Here is a 23675-nt window from a genome sequence, read left to right on the forward strand (position 1 = left end):
TAATGTGGGGAGGCTGATGCAAGGGCAGCCTCCACACTGTCCTTGACGAACCAAGGTCAGGGTCCGGGGGCGTGGAGCGCAAGACGACTCTGGATCTTTCACTGCTGCAGCCGTTCTCTGCCTTGGTTCTGTTGTGATGTGTTATCATCTTCTGCCTGCTCTGTAGTTGGATCGCTCTTGGACTGAACCTTCTGTGGTGACCTGCCAGGAGCTAAGGGCCAAAGGGCTAAGCTCCAGATGGCACAACTCTCGGGATCGCAGGAACGTACGAGCCTCTCCACTACGACAAGGCGACGGTCCTTGGAGAAGGAATACAGTCCAACCCCGGTTGTCACTGAGTGAATTTCTTAACATGGAATTTCCTCTCCGTTGTCATTTGGAAGTGTCATGGTTATAGTTCATCCCTGACTCGGAAAGTGACCTGTCCCTAGGCAAGTGAAATACTGAAAATGACTACAAGTGTAAGTAATAGCCATAGCAACAGACTGAACCGATCTCTCCCGTACTCTCTGGTCTTGGCTGCAGCTGTTCTCCTGTAGATCTCAGCTTTATTCCAGAGTAACTTTGTTTGATGGTACACACCTTAATGCTTTCTAATGATGTGTTCTATAAATCAGTGAATTGTTCACTAATGTCTGGGAAATCTTGTCGTGTAGGCTAGCACAGAGGTGCGCAGCAGGTAGAGTTTTGTCTCTCTGTCGTGGACATTTTTCTTCTCTTCCCCTTAGTTTCTGACCAGTCTCGATGACTGGTGGGTTTGTAGCCTAAATGGTCTCTGTAAATCTCAGGGAGGGGGTGTTGTGGGGAAGTGGGGACAATAAGACTGTTTTTTGTGTAATTAGTGTTGATGATGTCAGACGGTCAGGCAGATTCGAGGCTGCAGAGACTGTCTCTGTGCTGTGTAACACTATGGTGTCCTTCATAGCCGAGAAGTCACTAGGTACTGATGCATTGCCTCATAGATGAGAAACCAGCATGCATTCAAAGTCAAAACTCACCAAGTCGAGTTCATTGTCATAAGCACATGCAATGAAAATCTTATTGCAGACGCATGGCATCATATAAACACCATTCATAAAAACACAGATGAAACATAAATTATACAAAGAAGCACACAATTAGAACCAAAAGCAAAGTATTCATGGTGTTGTTGAACTGTGATAGTGATTAGGGTCGTGCATCTTGTTTCAAGAATGGAAGTAGCTGTTCTGGAACCTGGTCATAATGGACTTCAGACTTCTGTCCCTCTTGCCCATGGTAGCTGTGGAAAGATGGCATGGTCCAGATGGTGGGGATCTTTTATGATGGACATTGCTGTCTTGAAGCAACGGCTCCTGTAGGCAGTACTGAGGGTGTGGAAGTGGGTCGAATCCACTATACTCTACAGCTTCTTGTACATTCAAGTTGCCTTGTCTGACCATTATTCAAACAGTGGGAATACTTTCAACAGTGCATCTGGAGAAGTTTGTTAGAATATTCGGTGACATGTTTTCAGTAATAGCATCTGCAAAGTGATATATTTTCATCCCTTGGAAAACGAATGTCAAAAGTGGGCAAGAAAGATTTGGAAGTGTCGATGAGAAATCACTAAAAGCCATGACAAGATTGATGTCATGGAAACACAATAAGTAGCGAGCATCTTTTGCGTAATATAAACAAAACAGTGAGGTTAAACTTGAATAGGTGTTTGCCAGGAAACACTTGGAGTCCTGCCACCATTCTAGGCTCCGTTACATAACATGGACTAGGAAGGATGAGAGAAAGTACAGGACGGTGAAACAAGAATGATGCTTGGTCAGCGAGGATCTAGCCTTCAGGGAAGCCCGAACCTGTGAGAGCACTTACTGTAACTCTGGAAAAGGTGAGATTGAAGGAGGACATGAAGGGGGTTTAAAAAATTATGTAGTAGATTAGTAGGGAAGGCAAAGGAATGAAAGATGTGTAGCGATGTGCTACACACAGCGCTGAAATAACGACACGCAGTCGGTAAGTCGTTTCGAGACTAGTTTATTCAAACTTCGCGGCGCTGGCATTTAAATCCCTAGCGCCCGCCCTCTCCGGGCAGAAATGACATCAGAGGTGCTTTACCAAAGTCTCTCCCCGCGCGCTGGCTATTTGTGAGCCGGTTCGCCCGTGCAGAAAGTGGGTCGCCACATAACCCCCCCAGAACCGGCGATACGCCCCCCAACGTCCACAGTCTGGATCAGCCTCTGCTTGGGAGGTCTGCCTCTGCGCCACGGTGCCTGAACCTCGACCGGCTGCGCAAAGTCCACATGGGCTGGTTTGAGTCGGTCCACCGTGAAAACCTCCTCTTCCCCCCAATGTCCAGAACGTACGTGGACCCGTTGTTGTTGATCACCTTGAACGGCCCCTCGTACGGCCACTGTAGCAGTGCCCGGTGTCTGCCCCTTCGCACAAACACAAACTTACAGTTCTGCAGGTCTTTGGGTACATGGGTCGGGGTCCATCCGTGCTGTGAAGTCGGTACGGGGGCCAGGTTGCCGAGCCTTTCGCATAGTCTGTCCAGGACTGCTGCGGGTTCTTCCTCTTGCCCCCTTGGGGCTGGTATGAACTCTCCCGGGATGGCCAGGGGTGCGCCGTACACCAACTTGGCCGACGAGGCGTGCAGATCCTCTTTGGGCGCTGTGCGAATTCCAAGCAGGACCCAGGGAAGCTTGTCCACCCAGTTAGGTCCTCTCAGGCGGGCCATGAGAGCCGACTTCAAGTGACGGTGGAAACGTTCCACCAGTCCGTTTGACTGTGGGTGGTAGGCAGTTGTGTGGTGCAGCTGTGTTCCCAACAAGCTGGCCACAGCCGACCACAGGCTGGAGGTGAACTGGGCGCCTCTGTCGGAGGTAATGTGGGCCGGTACCCCAAAGCGTGCTACCCAGGTTGCGATCAGTGCTCGGGCGCAGGTGTCAGTGAGCGGGACCGCCTCTGGCCATCTCGTGAACTGGTCTACCATCGTTAGGAGGTACCGCGCTCCTCGGGACACTGGTAGGGGGCCCATGATATCCACATGAATATGGTCGAACCTCCGGTGGGTGGGTTCGAACTGCTGCGGCGGGGCTTTAGTGTGCCGCTGCACCTTGGCTGTTTGGCACTGCGTGCACGTTCTGGCCGATTCACTGACCTGCTTGCGAAGTCCGTGCCACGCGAACTTGCTGAAGACCAGCTGGACGGTTGTCCTGATGGATGAGTGTGCCAAACTGTGTATGGAGTCGAAAACCCGCCGCCTCCAGGCTGCCAGGACGATGGGGCGAGGTTGGCCGGTAGCCATATCGCACAGGAGGGTCCTCTCACCTGGTCCTACGAGAAAGTCCTGCAGCTGCAAACCCGAGACTGCGGTCCTGTAGCTGGGCATCTCGTCGTCTGCCTGCTGCGCCTCCGCCAGTGCTGCATAGTCCACCGCAAGGGACAGGGCCTGGACAGCTGGTCTGGAGAGTGCATCCGCCACGATGTTGTCCTTTCCCGAGACATGCTGGATGTCCGTTGTGTACTTGGAGATGTAGGACAGATGTCGCTGCTGGCGAGCCGAATAAGGATCGGACACCTTCGTGAACGCGAAGGTCAACGGTTTGTGGTCCGTGAACGCGGTGAACGGCCTGCCTTCTAAGAAGTACCTGAAATGCCGGATTGCCAGATACAGTGCCAACAGCTCCCAGTTGAAAGCACTGTACTTGAGTTCGGGTGGTTGTAGGTGCTTGCTGAAGAACTCCAGGGGTTGCCAGCGCCCCTCGATGAGCTGCTCCAGCACCCCACCGACTGCTGTGTCGGATGCGTCCACCGTGAGGGCGGTCAGAACGTCCGTTCTGGGGTGCACCAGCATCGCGGCATCTGCCAAGGCTTCCTTGGCTTTAACGAAAGCGGCCACGGCCTCCTCGTCCCAAGTAATGTCCTTGCCTTTACCCGACATCAGGGTGTACAAAGGGCGCATGATACAGGCTGCTGAGGGGAGGAAACGGTGGTAGAAGTTCACCATACCAACGAACTCCTGTAGGCCTTTGACTGTGTTGGGCCGGGCAAAGTGGCGGATCGTGTCTACCTTGGTGGGCAGAGGTGTTGCCCCGTCTTTGGTAATCCTGTGGCCCAGGAAGTCAATGGTATCAAGACCAAACTGGCATTTGGCCAGGTTGATCGTGAGGCTGAAATCACTCAGGCGGGAATAGAGCTGGCGGAGGTGGGACAGATGCTCCTGATGACTACTGCTGGCTATAAGGATGTCGTCCAAATAGATGAACGCAAAGTCCAGGTGGCGTCCCACCGCGTCCATTAGCCACTGGAACGTCTGTGCGGCATTCTTCAGGCCGAACGGCATTCGGAGGAACTCGAACAGGCCGAACGGGGTGATGAGTGCTGTTTTGGGGATGTCTTCAGGGTGCACCGGGATTTGATGGTATCCCCGGATGAGGTCTACTTTGGAAAAGATTCTTGCCCCGTGCAGGTTTGCTGCAAAGTCCTGTATGTGCGGCACGGGGTAGCGGTCTGGAGTTGTAGCCTCGTTCAGTCTGCGGTAGTTGCCGCATGGTCTCCAACCCCCGGCTGCTTTGGGCACCATGTGCAGGGGGGAGGCCCATGGGCTGTCGGACCTCCGTATGATCCCCAATTCCTCCATCCTCTTGAACTCCTTCGCCAGGCAGAGCTTTTCCAGGGGGAGACTTCGTGCGTGGGCATGGAGGGGTGGTGCTGTACCCCCTGGGTCGGAATGTGGTGCTGTACCCCGTGTCTGGGCATGGCTGCCGTGAACTGTGGTGCCAGAATCGATGGAAAGTCTGCCAGGATTCTGGTGAATTCGTTGTCTGACAGCGTGATGGAGTCCAGGTGTGGGGCCGGCAACTTGGCTTCACCCAGGGAGAATGTCTGGAAAGTCTCGGCATGTACCAGTCTTTTCCCTTGCAAGTCGACCAGCAGGCTGCGAGCTCGCAAGAAGTCCGCCCTCAGGAGTGGTTGGGCCACCGCGGCCAGTGTGAAGTCCCACGTGAACCGGCTGGCGCCGAACTGCAGCTGCACTGTGCGGGTGCCGTAGGTCTGTATCGTGCTGCCGTTTGCGGCCCTCAGGGTGGGTCCTGGCTTCCAGTTGCGGGTGTCATACCCCGTCGGGGGCAAGACGCTGATCTCCGCTCCGGTGTCGACCAAGAAGCGGCGTCCCGACTGTTTGTCCCAGACGTACAAGAGGCTGTCCTAGTGGCCAGCCACCATAGTCATTAGCGGCAGCTGACCCTGGACCTTGCAGGGTGGGTGACAACGGCGGGCTTTTGTGCCCCACCGCTGGTGGTAGAAACACCACTGTTCACTGGCCTCCTCACTCCTGCCTCTGTGTTGTATGTGCCCCCCTGCCAGGCCTGGTCTGGTCTGCTGTTGGGCGCGTGGCCTGGTAATCTGACGGACGGACGGACGCCACACTCTCCCTCTTGGCTTTCCACAGCACGTCTGTCCGGGCCGCCACCTTCCGAGGGTCGCTGAAATCTGCGTCGGCCAGCAGCAGATGTATGTCCTCGGACAGTCGCTCTAGGAACGCTTGCTCGAACATGAGGCAGGGCTTGTGTCCATCAGCCAGGGACAGCATCTCGTTCATCAATGCTGACGGCAGTCTGTCTCCCAAACCGTCCAGGTGAAGCAGGCGGGCACCTCGCTCACGCCGTGAGAGGCCAAAGGTTCCAGTGAGCAGCGCTTTGAATGCTTCATATTTGCCTTCTTCTGGGGGCGACTGTATGAAATCCTCAACCTGGGCGGCCATCTCCTGGTCAAGGGCGCTCACCACGTGGTAGTAACGCGTGGAATCAGAGGATATCTGCTGAATCTGGAACTGGGCTTCTGCTTGGCTAAACCACACACGTGGTTGCAGTGTCCAGAAAGTCGGCAGTTGTAGCGAAACTGCGTGAACAGATGAAGAGTCGGTCATCTTTGGTCCAAATCCTGTTTGGATCATCGGGGTCACCAATGTAGCGATGTGCTACACACAGCGCTGAAATATCGACATGCAGTCGGTAAGTCGTTTCGAGACTAGTTTATTCAAACTTCGCGGTGCTGGCATTTAAATCCCTAGCGCCTGCCCTCTCCGGGCGGAAATGACATCAGAGGTGCATTACCAAAGTCTCTCCCCACGCGCTGGCTATTTGTGAGCCGGTTCGCCTGCACAGAAAGTGGGTCACCACAGATGTTCCTTTTGCAGGTATGAACCAGGCAAGCGTGGTTAAATATATAGAGTGGTATTTGGAAACACTAAAAGAACATCCATGCAACTTCAGAAGAAACCTGATAAGAGATGAGGAGCAATGGACAAATTAATGTACTGTATAGCCAAAGTTTAGCCAAACAGTGGGGGGATCTCATTGAAACCTATTAAATATTGAAGTACCTAGATAGAGTGGATGTGGCAAGGATGTTTCCTATAGTGCGGGTGCGAGAGGTGTGGGACCAGAGGGCACAGCATCAGAATGAAAGGATGTCCCTTTAGACCAGAGATGAGGAGGAACCTTTTTAGCCAGAGGGTAGTGAATCTGTGTAATTTATTGACAGACAGCTGAGGAGGCCAAGTCACTGGCTATATATTTAAAGTGGAGGTTGATTTATTCTTGATTGGTCATGGTGTCAAAGGTTACGGGGAGAAGGCAGGAGAATGCGGTTGAGAGGGATAATAAATGATGGAATGTTAGAGCAGACTCAATGGGCCAAATTCTGTTCCTATGTCTTATGACCAATTAATCTGCTAACCATGCATCTTTAGATCACGGGAGGAAACTGCGGCACTCAGAGACAGCCCACGCAGTCGGGGGGAGAACGTACCAACCCCCTACGGACAGTGACGGGGATTGGACCCGGGGCACTGCCACTTTAATAACATTATGCTTACCGCTGCGTTACTGTGCCACCCCATTTTAAGCTTCTGATGACATCTGTGTCAATTATTCTCTCTCCATATCCCCATTACAGCATCTGCCTCAGCCGATCTGCTGTTGAAACTCTTCTCTGTGCATTTGCTTTCTCCCTTCCCTCCCTCCCTTCTTCTCTTCTCTATGCTACCATCGAGGAAGAGGTACAGGAGCCTGAAGACACCCCCTTAACATTCCAGAAACAGCTTCTTCCATTCTCCCATCGGATTTCTGAATGGACAATGAACTCATGAATGCTGCCTCACTTTTTTTTCTTCCATTCTTTTTGCACTGCTTATTATAAGAGTAATTGTAGAGTACACCTTCTGGTGCTACTTGGACACGTCTTCAGTGTTGAACCCGGGGTCGTAGGATGTTTCGGGTCTTTAATCATCAGACACCCTCGCATTAGGATGTTCTTGGTGGCTCTTCTGCACAGCAGTCCTTTTGCTCCAAGGAGTTTGAGTCGGCTGTAATGAAAGGCCAGCAAAGCCCCAGCACCCAACTTCAACAGGCTCACAGCGAGCTCTCCAGCATTCTGCAACAAGATCTGTGTATCTAGCCCTCTTGCACTCGTCGTCCGGTCTTCCCAGGGGACAGTAAGCTCCAGCAGGGCCACTTGTTTTGTAGACTCCGATATTAACCCCGTGTCCGGGCGGAGCGGAGTAGCTGCGATGATCTCTGGGAACTTGAGCTGCCTCCCTAGGTTGCCTTGGAGCTGCCAGTCTCGTGCAGTGGCAAGAAGCCCTCCTGAGGAGTTAGGCCAATGTTGAGCCTTCTCCCCCGCTCTAAAAAAACAACTAAGTTCACAACATATGCCAGTGATATTAAACCTGATTCTGATTCCGTTTGTGTTCTGTGGTAGAAAAGAATACTAGTGATGATGTGTTTCATAATAAAGTTAAATCCTGGGGTTCTGTGTTCTGATATAGAGAAATCTTGTTTAACTTTTATTCAATGACAGAATGAAATCTCGATGACTGGTGAGGATACGTTCCAGAAGAGAGTTTCATAATCCGTGTGGTGGTGTGTTGCATAATAGAATGAGCTCTTAGTGAGGATGTGCTCTATAATAGAATGGAGATCCTGGTAACAATGTGTTCTGTAACAGAATGGGATGCCAGAGTGCTGTATTCTGTAGTATAACGATGTCCTGGTGAGAATGAGTTCAATTTCAGATTGAAATCCGAGTCACGATGCGTCACGATACCAATCATCATAGAGGGATCAGAAGTGGAGAGAGTGAGCAGTTTCAAGTTCCTGCGTGTCAAGATCTCTGAGGACCTAACCTGGTCCCTACATATTGATGCTGCTATAAAGAAGGCAAGACAGTGACTATACTTCATCAGGAGTTTGAAGAGATTTAGTATGTCAACAGAAACACTCAAAAACTTACATAGATGTGCCATGGAGAGCATTCTGACAGGCTACATTACTGTCTGTCGTGGGAGTTGGGTGGCAACTGCACAGGACAGGAAGAAGCTGAAGAGGGTTGTAAATTTAGTCAGCTCCATCTTGGGCATTAGCCTACAAAGTACCCAGAACATTTTCAGGGAGCGGTGTCTCAGAAAGGCAGCGTCCATTATTAAGGTCCCCCATCACCCAGGGCATGCCCTTTTCTCACTGTTACCATCAGGTAGGAGATACAGAAACCTGAAGGCACACACTCAGAGATTCAGGAACAGCTTCTTCCCCCTGCCATCTGGTTCCTAAATGGATATTGAAACCATGAACACTACCTCACTTTTTTAATATATATTATGTTTTTGCATAATTTTTAATCTATTCTATATATATATACTGTAATTAATTTACTTATTTATTTCTACTTTTCTATATTATGTATTGCATTGAACTGCTGCTGCCAAGTTAACAAATTTCACATCATGTGGGTAATAATAAAACTGATTCTGATTCTAGAACAGATTCCTTGTGAAGGTATCACACACAAAATGCTGTAGAAACTTAGCAGGTCAGGCAGCATCTATGGAGGGGAAGAAAAAATAAATGTTTCATCAGGTCTGGAAAGGAAGAGGGTAGAAGCCAGAATTCTGTAAACACATCGTCCTGGCATTTCATTCTATAGAACACTTTGTCACCAAGATCTCATTTAAGACTAGAGTAAAATGTTAGTTATGTAATTGATAATAGCCATTGAAAGTGTAGTTAATTGTTCATTATTATCTTTAGGTTTGTAAAGTGTGAGGAGAGATTTTTAGATTCTTTGTAGAAGACTTTTGTATCTTTTCAGTTACAGCTTAGTTTAGTCAGTCACAGCATTTGGGGGCTCATCTGGGATACATTCAGGACTCATTACACGCCCAGCTATCTTAACAGTCAGAGGGGAAAAATGTGCATTGTTACATCCAAAGCCCTGGGTCTGTGGCTCTGCAAGTCCACTGGGGAATTTGGAGGCTTGATGTCTGTGAGTTTGCTGGAGGCTTGTCCTGGAGTTGGAGGACTGTCAACGTGTGTGAGTAAGTGGGAAGGGGAAACAGGTCTGGTTTGCTGTTGTTGTTTCATTGCTGTTCTGTTGATTTTGCTGTGTTGATGCCATAATGTGTGCCAATATTTGCGGGCTGCCCCCAGCACATCCTTAGGTTGTACATGTGATAAATTAATCTGAATCTGATGAGTAGATAATGTGTTCTATGGTAGAATGAAAATGCTCTGTTGCCCAGTGAAAATCTATTGGTGTGCTTTATAACGGAATATAATTCTGGTGTTGATGTGTTCTTCAGTAGAATGAAACCAGATAATGCTAGGTTCCTTAATGGAATTAAATAGCGTTGATGACATTTATGTAACAAAAGGAAAACCTAGAGATGAGGTGTTTTGCAAAAGAATGGCTTCCTGATGACCATACTACAATGAAATCTTGGCGATGATTGGTTCTAGAATAGAACAGAAGCCCAGCGCTGGTGTGTTCTAGAACAGAGTGAAAACCCGCGAGTGATGTGTGCCATAGTCAAGGTCCTGATATTATATCCTATAATTGAATTAAATCCAGCTGTTGATACACTCATGAATGGTGTAGCATTTAGTGTAACTCTTCTACAGCCCAGTGACACAGGTTCAATTCCCACACTATCTGTACTGAGTTTGTATATTCTCCCTGTGGCCATGTGTGTTTCCTCTGGGCACTGTTTCCCCCAGATTCGAGGGCGTATGGATTAAATGGGTGGCTTGGGCCCCTTGGGCTGGAAGAGCCTGTTACCATACTGCATCTCTAAATCTCTCACTAAAAAATCTAAATAAATGATTGGAAATATATCAAGGGATGATGTAGTCTATCATACCATGTTGTCCTGCCTTGGTGAGATGTATTCTATAAAAGGACAAAATCTTCTAAATACTGTGTTTAATCAAATAAATACTATAGTGCTGTAGTCTATAACAGAATGGCAATGATGTGTCCTCCAGTAAAATGAAAGATAGTTTATGTAATGTGTTGACGCGTTCTACATCGGAATGATCTGGCGATAGTTGTTCTATATTAGAATGAAATTGCCTCGATGACGTGGTGTATAGTGGAATGATATACTGGTGAGGATATACACTTAATAAAGTGGCCACTCTGTGTATGTTTCTGGCCTTCTGCTGATGTAGCCCATCCACTTCCAGATTTGACGTTTTGTGTATTCAGAAATGCTCTTCTGCACAACACTGTTGTAATGTGTGGCTATCTGAGTCACTGTCAGCTTGAACCAATCTGGCCATTCTGCTCTGAACTCTCTCATTAACAAGACAATTTCGCCCATAAAACTGCCACTCACTGGATGTTTGGGTTTTTTTTGAACCATTCTCTGCAAACTAGAGACCATTGTGCGTGATCAGTTTCTGAGATACTCCGACTATCCTGTCTGGCACCAACGATCATTCGTTCCATGGTCAACGTCACTCAGATCAAATTTCTTCCCTGTTCTGATGTTTGGTCTGAGTAACAACTGAATCTCTTGACCATGTCTGTATGCAATTATGCATGAGTTGCTGCCACATGATTAGCAGCAGTTTTTTTCTGGGAGCTTTGACCAGTGACCAATCGGAGGGATCAGAAGCTTGGAAGGACGTACTTCACACAGGATCGCGGATTGGCTATTAAAGACAGTATATTTGGAGCTTTGAGCAGCGGCCAATTGGCGTTTGGGAATCAGCAAAAGCAAATTAAAGTAAGGCAGGGGCAAGCGGAGTGGCCATTGTCACAGCGGCCAGTCAGAATAGAGATTTGGAGGCTTTAGCTCTAGAGGCTTCAGTGAGAAGCTTCAGTCAGAGAAGGCAAACACAAAAAGCAGTCGGTACAGGTAACTTTATCCCCACCTCCGTTACATTTGCTGAGTTAACACAGCAGAGATGCCAGGCAGGTTAGCGGAATGTTCCTCCTGCGGGATATGGGAAGGCAGGGAGACTTGCAGTGTTGCTGAAGATGGCAGTTGTGAGAAGTGCATCGAGCTGCAGCTTCTAACAATCCACGTTGGAGCTGGAACGCGAACTCTGGGTCATTTGGGATGCAGAAGGGGTGATGGGACATAGTGAGGTAGATAGATTGAAGGTGCAGACACAGGAAACTGGGTGACAGGAAGGGGAAGGTGGTTAAGGAGCCAGTGCAGAGTATCTCTGTGGCCATCCCCCTCAACAACAGGTTATCACTTTGGATACTGTTGGGGGATGATGACCTAGCAGAGGAAGGTCACAGCAGTCGGGTCAGTCTGACTCTGTGACTCAGAAGGGAAGGGGAGGGTAGGGAAAAAGGTGAGTTGTGGTGATGGGGGATTCATTAGGTAGGGGAAAAGAAAGGAGGTTCTGTGGATGAGAATGAGATTCCTGGACGGTAGGTTGTCCCCCAGGTGCCAGGGTCTGGGACAACTTGGACTGAGTCCTCAGCTTTCTCAGTTGGGAGGGTGAACAGCCAGAGGTTGTGGTCCATGTAGGTACCAATGACATAGGTAGAACTGGTGACGAGGTTCTGCAAAGGGAGTTCAGGGTGTTGGATGCTAAGTGAAAGGACAGGACCTCCCGGGTTGTGCTGCGTGCTAGTGAGGCCAGAAATAGGAAGATCATACAGTTTAACGCATGGCTAAAGAGCTGGTGTAGGAGGGAGGGTAGAAGATATTTGGATCATTGGGCTCCCTTCCAAGGAGGGTGGGACCTGTACATAACAGACAATTTATATCTGATCTGGAAGGGGACTAATATCCTAGTGGAAAGGTTTGCTAATGCTGCACAGTGGAGTTTAAACTAGACTTGTGGTGGGGGGGGGGGGGGGTGGGAACCAGAGTACCAGAACAGTTGGTGGAGAGGTTGTGGAGACATTTGTTGGTAAGAACTCAGACAGAGTCACAAGATTGATCGCGGAGCAACTAGTGCCCTGAGTTGTGTACGAAGTAACATCAGAAAGGTGGATGAGCTTGGGCATGGAACAATACCTGGAATTAGGACATTGTAGCCATTAGTGAAACTTGATTGCAGGAGGGGCTGGACTGGCAGCTCAATATTGCAGGGTTCTGTTGTTTTAAACACCACAGAGTGAGAGGGATTAAAGGAGGAGGGATGGTGTTACTAGTCAGGGAAAATGTCATGACAGTGCTCCATCAGCCCAGACTGGAGAACTTGTCTAGTGAGGCGTTATGGGTGGAACTGAGTAATAAGAAAGGTATGACCACATTAATGGGGCTGTATTACAGACCACCCAACACTCCGAGGGATTCAGAGGAATAAATTTGCAGAGAGTTCGCAGACTTTGTAAGGAACATACAGTTGTTATAGTAAGTGTTTTTAACTTTCCACATATTGACTGGGATTCCCATTCTGTAAAAGGACTAGATGGGATAGTTTGTCAGATGATTCAGGTAAGTTTCCTTATTTGGTACGTAGAAGTCCCTATGAGAGAGTGCCGTATTGGATCTGCTATTAAGGAATGAGAGAGGGCAGGTGACAGGAGTTTGTGTAGCGGAAATCTTTGCATCTGGTGACCACAATGCCATTAGTTTTAAAGTAAATATGCAAAAAGATAGCTTTGGTCTACGGGTTGAGTTTTAAATTGGAGAAAGGCCAATTTTGATGGTCTGGCAAGTATAGATTTGGGACAGGCTGTTTTCTGGTAAAGGAGGGCTTGGTAAGTGAGAGGCCTTCAAAAGTGAAATTTTCAGAGTACAAATCTGGTATGTTCCTGTCAGAATAAAAGGTAAGGGTAACCGGTTTAGAGAACCTTAGCTTTCAAGAGATATTGAGACCATGGTTAAGAGAAATAAGGAGGTGCATAGCAGGTATAGGCAGGCAGGAACAAATAAGGTGTTTATGGAGTATAAGAAATAAGTCAGGAGGGCTAAAAGAAGACATGAAGTTGCCCTAGCAGACAAGGTGAAGAAGAATCCCAAGGGTTTCTACAGATATGTTAAGAGCAAAGGGATTGCAATGGACAAAATTGGTCCTCTGGAAGATCAGAATGGTAATCTGTGTGTGGAGCCAAAAGAGATGGGGGAGATCTTAAATGCATTCTTTGCAGCAGTATTTACTCTGGAGATAGATACAGAGTCTGTAGACGTGAGGCAAAGCGGCATCAACTTCATGGATCCTGTACTGTCAGACATATATGTCACACTGATACATCCTATCAGCGGGACATTGATAGGATGCAAAACTGGGCTGAGAAGTGGCAGATGGAGTTCAACCTAGCTAACTGTGAGGTGGTTCATTTTGGTAGGTCAAATATGATGGTCGAATATAGCATTAATTTAATGGTAAGTCTCTTGGCAGTGTGGAGGATCAGAGGGATCTTGGGGTCCGAGTCCATAGGACACTCAAAGCTGCTATGCAGGTTGACTGTGGATAAGAAGGTATACGATGCATTGGCCTTCATCGATCATGGGATTGAGTTTAAGAGCCGAGAAGTAATGTTACAGCTATTGTTGGGCTTGAAATTCTGCCCTGTGTTCGTTTAGGAAGAGAGACAACCGACACCTGATTATAGTGAAACGTGGCTTTATTGCAGAATTCGTAACTGGCACAGCGAATCCACGGAGTCGCTGGAGAAGGCGCATTCCGACTTCCCCATACAATCTGCTCTTATTTATACCCCTTTTCCCCCCAGCACAACCCCCCGCTACATATTAGGTAATATCGGGCACTTGTGTCCATCTTATTGGCCCGATGCCATACACTCACGAGTTACCTGTTTTTTTTGTTTACTGAATCGCGTGACACTAGTAGTTTCGGTGTAGCGGAATCCCCAGTCTCGCTTCCCCCCTCCCTCGCATTCCGGCCTCCTAATATTACATGAGCCACTCCTGACCTGTAATGGCAGTCTCGAATTAACCCTAACACTATATAGGACCCTGGTCAGACCCCGCTTGGAGTACTGTGCTCAGTTCTGGTCACCTCATTACAGGAAGGGCGTGGAAACCATAGAAAGGGTGCAGAGGAGATTTACAAGGATGTTGCCTGGATTGGGGAGCATGCCTTATGAGAATAGGTTGAGTGAACTCGGCCTTTTCTCCCTGGAACGACGGAGGATTAGAGGTGTACAAGATAATGAGAAGCATTGATCGTGTGGACAGTCAGAGGCTTTTTCCCAGGGCTGAAATGGCTAGCACGAGAGAGCACAGCTTTAAGGTGCTTGGAAGTAGGTACAGAAGAGATGTCAGGGGTAAGTTTTTTACGCAGAGAATGGTGAATGCGTGGAATGGGCTGCCAGTGGAAGCAGATATGATAAGGACTTTTAAGAGACTCCTGAATGGCTATATGGAGCTTAGAAAAATAGAGGGCTAAGGGTAAAGCCTAGGTAATTCTAAGGTAGGGACATGTTCAGCACAGCTTAGTGCGCCTAAGGGCCTGTATTGTGCTTTATGTTTTCTATGTTTCTAATATTGTTAAGCATCTTAACCGTATTCCATGTTTGTTCTACTTCGGCTAACACATTATCAGTTAGTAACGTTGTTTTCCAATAAGTCCAACTCATGACTCATGACCATACCAAATGCTTGATTTTCTTAGTCACACAGGACAGAGTCTTTCCGTTCACACCAAACAAGATTCGCATCCAAACTAGTTCAATTTGCCAGTGTTTGGCTCACATCCCTCTAAATATTTCCTTCCATGCACTGTACCTGGAATGTTGTTATTGTACCTGCCTCAACCACTTCCTATGACCAATCCTTCCACATACATATCCTATGAAAATTATTCACCCCTTTGAAAGTTTTCATGTTTTGTTTTACAACATTAAACCACAGTGGATATAATTTGGGTTTTTTGACACTGATCCACAGAAAAAGACTTTCATGTCAAAGTGAGAGAGGATCTCTTCAAAGAGATCTAAATTAATTACAAAAACACAAAATATTAATTGTGTAAGTATTTACTCCCCCCTTTAATATGACACACCAAATCGTTACTGGTGCAGCTGATTGGTTTTAGAAGTGACATAATCAGATAAATGGAGATCTGTTTTTGGAGACCTGTGTGCAATCAAAGTGTTTCAATTGATTGTAGTAAAAATACACCTGTATCTGGAAGGTCCAACTGCTGGTGAGTCAGTATCCTGGCAAAAACTACACCATGAAGACAAAAGAACACTCTAAGCAACTCCACAATAAGATTATTGAAAAGTACAAGTCAGGAGATGGTTATAAGAAAATTTCCAAATCCCTGATTATCCCTTGGAGTACAGTTAAGTCAATCATCAAGAAATGCAAAGAATATGGCTCAGCTGTAAATCTGCCTACAGCAGGCCATCCTCAGAAACTGAGTGACCGTGCAAGAAGGGGACCAGTGAGGGAGGCCACCAAGAGACTTATGACAGCTCTGGAGGAGCTACAAGCTTCAGTGGCTGAGATGGGAGAGACTGTGCATACAACAACTGTTGCCTGGGTGCTTCACCAGTCACAGCTTCATGGGAGAGTGGCAAAGAGAAAGCCACTGTTGAAAAAAAAACTCACACGAAATCTCGGCTAGAGTTCACCAGAAGGTATGTGGGAGTCTCTGAAATCAACTGGAAGAAGGTTCTATGGTCTGATGAAACCAAAATTGGGCTTTTTGGCCATCAGACTAAACTCTACTTTGGCGTAAGCTAAACACCACACATCATTAAAACACACCATGCCTACCATGAGGCATGGTGGTGGCTGCATCATACTGTAGGGATGTTTCACTGCTGCAGGTCCTGGAGGGCTTGTGAAGGTAGAGGGTTAAAATGAATGCAGAAAAACACAGGGAGGAAAACCTGATACAATCTGCAAGAGAAACTGCAACTTAGGAGAAGATTGGTTTTCCAGCAAGACAATGACCCTAAGCATAAAGCCAAAGCTACACAGGAATGGCTTAAAAACAACAAAGTTAATGTCCTAGAGTGGCCAAATCAGAGTTCAGACCTCAATCCAATTGAGAATTTGTGGATGGACTTGAAAACGGCTGTTCACTCATGATCCCCACGCAATCTGACAGAGCTTGAGCAATTTTGTAAAGAAGAATGGGGAAAAATTGCAGTGTCTAGACATGCAAAGCTGATGGAGACCTACCCACGCAAACTCAAGGCTGCAATTGCTGCCAAAGGCGCATCTACCAAATACTGACTTAAAGGGCGTGATTTCTTATGCAATCAATTATTTTGTGGTTTATATTTGTAATTAATTTAGATCACTTTGTAGAGATCTGTTTTCACTTTGACATGAGTCTTTTTCTCCTGATCAGTGTTAAAAAATTTGACACAGTGTTAAATCTACTGTGATTCAATGTTGTAAATCAATAAAACATGAAAACTTCCAAGGGGATGAATACTTTTTATAGGGTATGTATAATATTTTTATTGTGTGTGTATATCCTTAACCCTAAGCTCTCTAGTTCTTGATTCCCCACCCCTGGGAGAAAGAGACTGTGTGCATTCTCCCTTTCTGTGCCCCTCATAATTTTATACACCTTTTTGTCTCCACTCTGATAAGGAATAAAGTCCAAGCCTGCCCAACTTCTCCCTTATAACTCAGTCCGTCCACCCTGGTAACATTTTTGTAAATCATTTCTGCTCCTGTTGCAGGGTGACCAAAAGTGAACACAGTCTTGCTATAATAATGTCCACGATTATTGTCTTTTTCCCCAACAGGTCAAAACTTTGTGGTAATACATTCTTCAGCAATGTTCTCCTGTGGTGATGATGTTTGCTGTTGCCTTTTGGATCCCTGAGGATAATGCACCCTGCAACATCATGGACCACTTGTGAATTTGGGCTCCGTAATCACACAGAGCTGTGGTGGGAATGTATTCTGCAAAGGTAGGAACTTGGCTTCATTTTGTACCTCCTGCCAATGATGGCCTTTTGACAGAAGGCACTTGTTTTGGGGACAGATCTATAATCTGATGAAGGGTGCCTGAAACAGCGACTGTTTACTCTTCTCCATAGATACTGCCTGTCCTGCTGAGTTCCTCCAGCATTTTGTGCGTGTTACTTTGATTTCCAGCATCTGCAGCTTTTCTCTTGTATGGATGTCACAAACTGCATTTGCTTTTGAAGTTCTATCACGGAATGTTTTTCTCTGGTTTGGGTTCCCAACCTGTCGTCCAGGACTTTTTGTTTAATGGCATTGGTCCATGGCATTAAAAAAAGGTTGGGAATCCCGCTATAGATGATGCTTTTTATAAGTGTATGGAGTTGATCTGTCTAATTTAAAAGGGTTAATCATATAATGAAATGAAAGGGTTTTAATCCCATTGTTAGATGGTGATGCAATGTAAGCTGTATTAGTTACTCCTGTACCTAATAAAATTCCACTGAGTGTATGTCCATGATCTTTTGCTTCTGTAGCTCATCCAGTTCAAGGTTCAACGTGTTGTACCTTCAGAGATGCTCTTTTGCATACCACCGTTGTAGTATGTGGTTATTTGAGTAATTGTGATTAACAGTTTCTGAGATACTCAAACCATCCCATCTGGCACCTAGAATTATTCATTCCGCAGTCAAAATCTCTTGGCTTATATTTCTTCCCCATTCTGATGTTTGGTCTGAACAGAAGCCAAGCCTCTTGACCGTGTTTGCATGCTTTTATGCATTGAGTTGCTGCCACATGATTGGCTGATTAGATATTCACATTAACGAGCAGGTGCACAGGTGTACCATAAAGGAAAAAGTGCCAGAGTGGAACCTACACCTTCAGCAATCCAATGCAACAATTACATTGCCTTTAAACCTCAATGGGCCAGTGGAAAACTGCTTTGCACTTCAGATAATAAAATCATAATAAATAACCTCAAATATTCAAATTGTTCTGTGGGCTTGCCTCCTGTTTCTGTTAACTGTTCTATTCCAAAAGTCCCTGGACTTTTTTGTATTCCAGTTCCTTCACAAGATTGTTTACCTTGCTACCAAACCCTCTAGCACCTCCACCCCCCCCCTTCCCCTCTAAATACATCTGTCAATGGTTTTGTCCATTATCTAATAGTCTGGTTACTACCCTTCCCTGGAGATCAGATTTGTGGTCCTGACGATGCTGATGAAGCCAAGGTGGGAACTGCTGACGTTTCCACAGATGGAGCAGGGAGACGCTGATGAGAAGCTGCGGTTCTCGCATTTCTTGCGCTGGGCTCCCATGTGCTCTTGACGCATGGACTCAAAGTTCTCAGTAGGATCCCGAGTATTTCTTCTCCTCCTTTGAGCAGGCAGAGTCCAAAGTTCTGAGGAGTCTGTCTGGATGGTGTTCAGAAGGTTGAGGAGGGATCTTGCTGAAAGGCCTAGATGGAGTGGATGTTGAGAGGACATTTCCATGAGTAGGGTCCATTAGAGTCTAGGACTTGAGGGTACAGCCTCAGAATAAAAGGATGTCATAGAACATAAAACATTACAGTGCTTTAGGTGTGCCGATCTTTTAACTGACTCTAAAATCAACCTAGCGCTTTCCTACTACATAGCCTTCCAGTTTTCTATAATCTATGTGCCTATCTAAAAGTTTCTTAAGTGTTCCCAATGTATCTGCCTCTAGCGTAGCCCTTGCAGGGTGTTCCGTGCACTGGCCACTCTGTGTAAAGAACTTGCTCTGACATTCCACCCCCCCCCCCCAGCTTTACTTCCCTCCAATTGCTTTGAAATTATGCCCCCCATATTACGGGGAAGCAGATTTGTGGATTTGGTAAGCGAGACAGAAGGAACTGATTGCGGGTAGCCATTTATTTACAAACAGTGAAACTCTCAACCAAGCATCCCAGTCAAGTAAGTACTCATCTAAGCTACACAAAGTTACAAAAACTATTACAGCAAACATTCAGTAACAGCGCTAGTTCAGTGGGTACTTGGTTAAGTCTCCCCAGGTTACACAACAACCAAACTGAACATCAACAGACGCACTAAGAGTGCACACAGACACAGCACACTTTCCCAATGACTCCAGCACTGGTCGCAATCTCAGTTTGAAGAGGCCATCTAGCAAAGAAGACAGTCTCTTACACAAGCTATTCTTATATCCCTGGGGTGCCCAGAACCAGAAGCCAGTGTTGGGATGTGAAAGCCAGCCAATGGGAGAGAGCTGCTAAGGACTGGCACGGCAGAAGCAGCTTTTGACCGGCAAGTAAATTAACCTTTCATGTTACAGGCATTTCTACCCTGGGTAAAAACAATCTCTGGCTATCCACTCGATCTATGCCTCCTATCATCTTGTAAACTCTATCAAGTCGCCTCTCATCCTCCTTTGCTCCAAAGAGAAAAGCCCTAGCTTGCTCATCTTCATATGACGTACTTTCTAATCCTGGCAGCAACCTGATAAATCTCATCTGTACCCTCTCTAAAGCTTGCACATCATTCCTACAATGAGACAACCAGACTGAACACAGTATTCCTCGTGTGGCCTAATGAAGGTTTTATAGAACATTACAGCACAATGGAGAGCCTTTGGCTTACAATGTAGAGCCAACCTTTTTACCTTATTCTAAGATCAATCTAACCCTTCCTTCCTACATAAGAGTTTCTTAAATGTTCCTAATGCGTCTGCCTTTACCACCACTCCTGGCAGGGTGTTCCACTCACTTTTAAAATTATGCCTGCTTGTATTAGCTATTGCTGCCCTGGGAAAGTCTCTGTCCACTCTATCGATGCCTCTTATCATCTTGTACATCTCTATCAAGTCACCTCTCATCCTCCTTCTCTCCAAAGAGAAAAGCCCTCGCTTGCTCAACTTGCAGAGCTTAAGCTCTGCTGTAGAACTGCAACATTACCTTGTGGCTATTGAACTCGATCTCCTGACTAATGACATATGGTGTCCCAGCACATCAGATGCCTTCTTAACAACCCTATCAACTTATGAGGAAACTTTGAGGGATCTATGGACGTGAACCTTAGGATCTCTCTGTTCATCTACACTGCTAAGAATCATGCTGTTAACCCTGTATTCTGCCTTCCAAAGTGAATCACTTCACACTTTTTCAGGCTGAACTCCACCTGCTACTTCTCAGGCCAGCCCTGCATCCTGTCCATGCCCTGTTTTAACCTATGACAACTTCCGTTATCCACAGCTCCACCAACCTTCACGTCATCTGCAAACTTACTAACCCACCCTTCCATTTCCTCATTCATGTCATTTTATATTAAAAAAAATCACAAAGAGCAGTATCCCAGAACAAATCCTTGCAGAACACCACTGTCACCAACCTCCACGTAGAATATGCTCCATTTACAACCATCTGTCTTCTATGAGCAAGCCAATTCTGAATCCACACAGCTAGGTTTCCCTGGAACTTGTGTCTGCAGACTTTCCGAATGAGCTACCATGGGATATCTTCTCAAACGCCTTACTAAAATCCATATACACAACATCCTCTGTCCTACCTTCATCAATCTGCTTTGTCACATCCTCAAACACTTCTATCAAACACTTCTTGGAAGGCTTGATTGTCCCCTCACAAAACCATGCTGACTACCCCTAATCAGACTACGCTTCTCCAAATACTTGTAAACCCCGTCTCTAAGAATGATTTTCCCACCTCCTGAGGTAAGACTCACTGGTCTTTCATTCCCAGGATTATCTCTGCTCCCTTTCTTGAATCAAGGGATATGATTTGCCACCCTCCAGTCATCTGGTACTATGCTTGTGTCCATTGAAGATGCAAAGATCATTGCCAAAGTTGCAGCAGTCACTTTCCTCACTTCCCTTAGTAACCTGAGGTATATCCCATCCAGACCCCGGGCACTTATCTATCCTAATGTTTTTTAAAAGTTTCAGCATATCCTCTTTCCCTTAAAGTTGATATGTTATGGCATACCAGTCTGGTTTACACTGTCCTCACAAATAACAAAGTCACTCTCACCGGTGAATACCGAAGCAAAGTATTCATTAAGGACCTCCCCAACCTCCTACAATGCCAGGCACATTTTCCTTTTCTCTCTGTAACTGATCATACCCTCATTCTAGTCAGCATTCTGTTCTTCACGTATGTAGAACACCTTGGGGTTTTCCTTAATCTTAGTCACCAAGGCCTTCACATGTCCTTTTAAAACTGAGATTTGTTGAAGTTCCTTCAGCCAGAGGCCAGCGAATCTGCAGAATTTGTTGTAACAGAGAGCAGTAGAGGTCAAATGATTAGGTATAATTAAGGCAGAGATGGAGAGGTTCTTGATTGGTGAAGAGGTTAAGGGTCCTGGGGAGAAGGTAGAAGAGTGGCGTAGAAGAAAAATAATCAACCGTGATTGAATGGTAAAGCAGACTCAATGGGATGAATGGCATATTTCTTCTACTCTGTCCTATGGTCTAATAGGATGTTGCATTTCAAGTTCAAGTTTATAATTCAACCATTCACATACTGCTAAATCAGTAATTCTCAACCCCCCAGGAGGATGGTTACGTGTCCTAAGGGGGCGTTAGGGGAATTAGAAGTTGTCACGGGGCGTTGAAGATTCTTGAGGGGGCGGGGTGTGGTAAGCAGCACCCTAACTTGACGCATGAGATCTGACCAACTATGTCAACATCAACATCCAATAGGCATTCCTAGTTTGTGTTAACTTTTACCTTAATGTAGCTCCGTTAATGACGGTTAAATACTTTACGGCACAATCTCTGAGTGAAGCCCTGAATTCTAATCCTGCCAAGAAACAGAAACTACAGAAAGTGCATCAATACAATTTTACATACCTGAAGTATAGGTTTTATACTGTTCCTGTCAGATCAGCAACACCCTTATTTGTAATACTGTACTGTCTAATGAACCCACCAAGAATGCAGGAACACTTCTGTAAAAGACACCCTGAATAGACTACTTATAGTATTACTCAGTTCCAGAAAATGAAAGAAGCATTTGAAAAGCATTGATAGTGGTCTCATTGCTTATAACATTTCCAAAATGATAGCAGAGTGTGGAAAATGTCATTCAATTGGTGAAAGATTAATACTGTCTGCTGTATCAGAAGTGCTCACCACTGTTCTCAAAATGGATTCCAGTATTTTAAAATAAATTCCTCTGAGTAATAACTCTGTAGCTCATCGTATTGATGGAATGAGTGGAGACATCGAGTATCAACTATGCACAGAGCTACAAAAAACAGAATTTGGGATACAACTGGATGAGTTAACTGTGTGAGACAATGAGGCATTGCTAATGGTATATTTACGGTTTATCAAATATGGAAAAGTTTATGAAGAGATTCTCTTTTGTAAAAAGTTTAAAAACAAATATCAATGGAGAATCAGTCTACGACGAGCTCAAAATGCATATTGAGGATACAAGCATTCTGATTAGGAACATGAGTTCTTGTGCAACAGATGGAGCACCATACATGACAGGTCACCATGTTGGTTTAATGGCATTTATGAAAAAGTAATTCCAAGTCTGTTTGTAATCCATTGTGTCAATATCTCGCAGCCTAAAGCCTCAGCCAGTGACTTTTTTTTAAAAGCGTGACTCTTGCAATATCTGCTATCAATGAAATTAAACCTCACCCATTAAATAGCAGAATATTTTGCCAGTTATGCCAAAGTAACGATGAAGAGTTTGAACACTTGCTTGTTCACACTGAAGTGTGTTGACTGTCAAAAGGCTGCTGCTTAAAACATTTCTTTGATCTTTTTGACACTGAATTTTTGCTCAAAGACGACAAGAGCTTGGGAAACAAGTTTGAACTTCTACGTGGAGATGTGGCCGATCTTTATGACACAATGAACATTCTAAATATGAAACTGCAGGATGAAAATTTCAATTTAATCCAGGCAAAGAAGTGCAGTGTCCACTTTTATCAGAAAATTGGAACTATATAACTATATAAGCAAAACAACGTAGAATGTTCTCAGTGTCTCCTTGCATGGAAAGTTTGGCATTCTCTTTCACAGATGATGGTTTGTAAGAGTACTGCTCACATCTGCAGTCACTAAAGAAGGATTTTCAGAATCGATTCAAGGATTTGAATGATCTGGAAATTCCAGACTCTGTAATTAACCCATTTCTTTGTAGGGTGGAAGAACAGGAAGGGAGCTTGCAAGAAGAAATTATCGACACTCAGAATGATGAAGAAGCAAAATTGCTTTTCAAAAATGTTGACTTTTGTGGTATGTGGCTATACTGTCATACGAAGTTTCCTGATCTTTGGAGAAGAGCATTTCCATCCACCTTCCGTGGTGAAAGAGGCTTCAGTGCAGTGAACCACATATTCACAAAAAACCAGAAATGACTTGGACATTGTTACGCGTGGGGACTTGAGGGTTTTGCTGTCACAATTTGAGCCAGATATTTCAGCTCAAGGATCACATTGATATCGAAGCTGCTGTACAGTGCACAGGTTATGTGTAAGCCAAGTTTAAAGACACATAAAAATGTAAGGCAGAATCATTTTTCTCATGTTGGCATATG

General features: G+C 45.8%; 1 protein-coding gene across 3 annotated transcripts in view; it reads left to right on the forward strand.

The window, feature by feature from the left end:
• The window catches only part of map3k13 (mitogen-activated protein kinase kinase kinase 13), a 179956-nt gene that overhangs the window by 7921 nt on the left and 148360 nt on the right, over positions 1-23675 (forward strand). For all 3 annotated transcript variants that reach the window (XM_073046402.1, XM_073046404.1, XM_073046401.1), the window contains exon 2: positions 16963-17130. The gene's annotated coding sequence lies outside the window, so the exon portion shown is untranslated. The remainder of the gene's footprint in view (positions 1-16962; positions 17131-23675) is intronic.

This window comes from Hemitrygon akajei, chromosome 5 (genome assembly GCF_048418815.1).
Source record: "Hemitrygon akajei chromosome 5, sHemAka1.3, whole genome shotgun sequence".
NCBI lineage: Eukaryota > Metazoa > Chordata > Chondrichthyes > Myliobatiformes > Dasyatidae > Hemitrygon > Hemitrygon akajei.